This window comes from Charadrius vociferus, unplaced genomic scaffold (genome assembly GCF_000708025.1).
Source record: "Charadrius vociferus isolate BGI_N301 unplaced genomic scaffold, ASM70802v2 scaffold552, whole genome shotgun sequence".
Classification (NCBI taxonomy): Eukaryota; Metazoa; Chordata; class Aves; order Charadriiformes; family Charadriidae; genus Charadrius; species Charadrius vociferus.
In genome coordinates this window covers 222,830-227,419 of record NW_009647400.1, presented here as the reverse complement: position 1 = coordinate 227,419, position 4,590 = coordinate 222,830, and positions in this window count along the sequence as shown.

Here is a 4,590-nt window from a genome sequence, read left to right as displayed (position 1 = left end):
CGTTGTATTTTAAAAGCCACCTAGCTCAGCTTTTGCTTTGGGAGGGCGGCGCAGGGTGTGCGAGGTCACGGCAGTTGACGCAAGCTCCCGGCTCTGAGAGGCCCCCGGGGAGGCCGCGGGGGTGCCCTCGGCTGACGTTCTGCCCCGCGGTGCCGTCCCCGTCCCGCCCTCACCCCTGCTGTATTGTGACAAGGCCAACCTCCAGGTGCCACAGCTGTGGATGCGGGCCAGTGGGTGGCCCAGTAAAATGGCCCAGTAAAATGCCAAGAACATGAAACACTCATTTTGCCTTCCATTGCAAAAGCAGTTACAGGGTAAACGTTACTGTGCTTATCAGTTGGATGACACCTCCCTTAAAAAAAAATAAAAAACAAAAAAAAAAACCAACAAAAACCCAAACCCCCCAAACCCAAACAAAAGCTCATACATTTGACAGGCCTTGGTGGAATACAGAAACAGTTAGGTCAGGGTTATATCAGAATATAATTGCTGCATTTTCTTGCTTCTTCCAACATATTCATGAGACTTCATATTACTCTTACAAAACACTCCTGATTTTCTCCAATCAAGATTATTTACAACAATTATCTCTATAAAGGTTTCCACCGAGACTCTCAGGCTTTTCACTACTTCCTACCTGTGATATTTTTATTTTATTGCTCTTGGTTAGCTTTTCTTTTAATTATGGTTTTCTACAGCAGATGGATTTCTTATTCCTTACAGGTGTACACATTTGTATTACTTGTAGTCTTCTTGGGGCAATGCATACTAAAGGAGCAATGAGCAGTAAGTGATGGGGAAAGAAAAGACCTTCTGTTACACTCATTAATTCTCTGGTTGAACAGACAGATTCATACGTCAAATTTACATGCAAGGACCGAACAGTAACTCTCCCGCTGTCATGACCAACATGCAGAGCTCAGATTCAAACCGAAATAAAATGACTTTTGAAGTCCACTGGGTACCATATACATTACCTTCATTGCTTTTGCTCCCCGTTGGTGAAACAGAAGCTGCATATGCTCAGCCAGCCCTACCTTTACTGCTGCATCTCCATTCCTGATTATTTTCCTTGCTGCCGTGCTGCAGTGGCAGGACACACGGATCCCTTTCCTCATGTGACAGCTGGCATTTCTACTGCTTTGCTGTTCAGCACTGCGAGGCTCAGTGATACCTGTGCCTCCTTCGTGGTACTTGCCCTCTGGTTGCTGTAGCACTAGTGGGTTTGTGGCATTTGCCAGTCAGCCTGGGGCAGAGAGGGCATTTCAGGCTCTGTAACTCACAGTTTTGTGGAGTGAGTTAAAAAACTCACCAGTAAGTGAACCGTTTAGACCCCACCTGCAAAGCTGAAGAGTCCAGTCACAAAAGCTCTCCTCATCTGAATACAGAATAATGTAAATGTGTATGTGGATAGTGGGTTTCATAAATGATTTAGCATGTCATCGATGCCACAGATACACACGGTAACCCTGTATAGCCATCGTAGAATAATCTGATCAAATATACACATCTAGCTAATTTTTGCCAAATCAAAGTTTGCACAAGTGCTTGTGCTACCACAGCTGGGAATGAGCGGCTAAGGGAAAAGAGAGGAGAGCAAGCTCCCCTGTTTTGGTGGAAGCATGGTGGCACCATGTTGAATGAGAGTGGTCATTGAGCCACAGCTTGATAGCAAACGTTCCTCTCAACACATTGCACTATAAATTCACAGTGTTTTACTGCCCCTCTTATTCAGCTTATAAGGGGTCCCGTGCCTGTTCCGTGTCCCCCCCCCTCTCCCCCCGATAAATGAACCAAAACTTGTTTACACATTTTTTAACATACATTCTTGGCAGCCTTTTCTGTATTTATAACTGACAGTCTGCAGAAAAAAATACGACTTAATATACGTATACAAAAAATATACTCATCACTTAAGGAAGGGCATGTGTCTGTAGGACTTTTTTACTTAAACTCGCTGTAAATGCTAGCTGATTACTTTGTCCCACATTAATGCATGTAATGTACAAATTTGCTAAGCATTTTAATCTCGTTTGATAAATATTTTAGCTTGAAACATGTTTAAACTAAAACATGGTTCTCCACATAAGCTTTTAAAGCAAAATTTGATGTGACCTGAATCAAGCATTTCCTATTTTAAACTCAGCTTTTAGGTAGGTAGGTCACTAGCTAGTCACTTTATCTAGCATAACCTGCAAGTATAAGTTATATTGCCATCTCACTACCTTGACTAAAAATAGAGAGAGAGAAAAAGAAGGTGTTTTATCTTCCTTCTTCTCAGAACTGAGATCTTGCAGAACAAAAAACTTGCCTGTACTTCAGTGTAAAACTATGTGTCAGTGAAGCTGCAAAGTAGTAATCCTCCAGCATCATCACAACCTTCAGATGACCTGTAGAAGAACAGCCTTCAAGGATGTCAAACCAGGACATTGGAACAGCTTTGAAACTTTGGTGAGGTTATACAAGCCTATTTCAGAGAAGTGAACTAACAACAGACTCAGTTTTGCTTCCGATTCTAGAGTTAGCTATGACACTGACAAGTCTTGCCTTCTGTCTCTGTTGCTTCCACTTATCATATTCCATCATGTTATTCACAGCATCATGAGACCTTGTCCTATTGCTGTTGGGATACTTTTGTAACACACCTGACTAATTTATTCTTTCCACTTCTTCACCCCACCCCTTCTGAGTGGAGTGAATTAACCCCATTAATTATCTTATTTTGTAATCACATAACTTCTTTTAAAGATCACATTTCCACAATGATTCTTGAAAACCTGTCAGCTGCTTTGGATGCCAGGCATTATTGACTGGGCAAAGCCCACATAGATCTCGACACTGCATCCTCCCCCTAATGCCCAGTCAGTGTCAGAAAGGAAACATCTCTGTACACCTTCTTCTCTCATTGCTCTTATGTAGCATGCTGGTCAATTCAGTAGCACCAGTAAGATATGGATGGAAAGCTGCAGATGGTCACATTGCTTCTTCATTTCTTCATTGGCACTCTAAACAGTACAATTTTGCTCCATCTGCACACCATCTATTCTTTCTCCCTCTCATAAAGGATTACACAGTACAAACTGGATGTGGACTACTGGACTGCTGAGATGATTAGTTGTTTTCTTTCTTTTTTCACTTTTCTATTGGATCCTCATCAATGTTGTTTAGATAATTTCAAATTTCTATAAATACTGACCCTGGCCATCAGTATGAGCTGGGCAGTTTTTCCCCTTCTGTGAATTCATGTGAGGAAAAAAGAGTGAATTCGGAGAAAAATAGAAACTGAACAATCTGCTTTTCTGACTATCATAAATTCAGCAGAAAGCCCACAAATGTTAGAAAACATGACAGGCTGCCTTCTGCAGATGCCAAGGTTGATTAGGTTGGGGGGGAGTGGTGGGTGTCCTTGTCAGGTGTTTTTTTTGTTTACAAGAGCTTATTACTCCTATTACTGGAATATTTTAATTTTTTTTTTTTTTTTTTAAGTAACAGACTATATAGTAACAGCAAAAGTGGAATTACAAGCTAAAGTTGGCAACTCTTAGGGTTACTCAGGGAATCAGAGCACAAAAGCAGGGCCCTGAAATGCACTCCTCTGTCTAGCCAAAAGCTCCACACCTGCCTCAGAGCAGGACTTTCCCTTGAGCAGGGAACTTCTCTCATCAGTCAACAGAGAAATGTTGAGGTGTTGATCTCATCTGGGGTACCCAGACCCAGCAAGGCAAGGCTTTAGCTCCACTTTAGATGCACAGCCAGGCACCTACTTTCACCTGAATGAACATGCGAGTCACTTCTTTCAAAACTAGAGTACAGCTCGGTTTTCTTAGCAGTGTGCAAATGGAAGTGTTCATCGTTCCTTCTTTGTCATATAATAATACAATATATAATAAAAAATGCTTCCAGTGATGAGAGAACACATGGAGCCCAGGGCTCTTGTATCTTGAGTTAGTACCTGAACACAGCTGAAGACTCGTGTGTTATTTCCAGTCTAATGACAGTTTAGTAACTTTGATTGCCGTGACATTGTCTCAGAAGAAACTGAGAGGTCCTGTTTATAGTAGCATACAAAACAAAGCCCAGGTACAGATCTGAGCTGGCAGGTGACTGCCTGTCCTCTCTGGTTGTCAAGCAGGCTCCCCTGCATGGTTTTGACCATGTTTGGCACAACACCTTGCCACGGGTCAGGGGGTGACTGCGTGCCAGAGACCACTCCAGTGGGTCTCTTCTTCCTTGAAAGAGTTGAACATCACAGGTCAACTCTCAGCTGGCTAAAGTGAATGTGGAGAGATGAAACAGGGACGGGCGGGGAAAAACGACCATCCACTATCCTACTCTGTTTTTCAAGCTAGTGGCTGCTGCTGCTGCGTTTTGTGCAGCACCTGAGGTGCTCGAGGGAGCTCCGCAAGAAAAAGAGGCAGACACACGCTTCGCCTATGGCCCCTGCAATTCCTGGAGCAAGCCGAGATCCGCGCCGCGCTGCCGAGACAGAGGCTGAGGTCCTGGCGACTATTTACAGCAGCATTTCCACGCCGCAGGCCGAGAACTGCAGCTGGTGAGGGGAGCCGGCAGGCGGGAGCCCCTCAGGTGAGC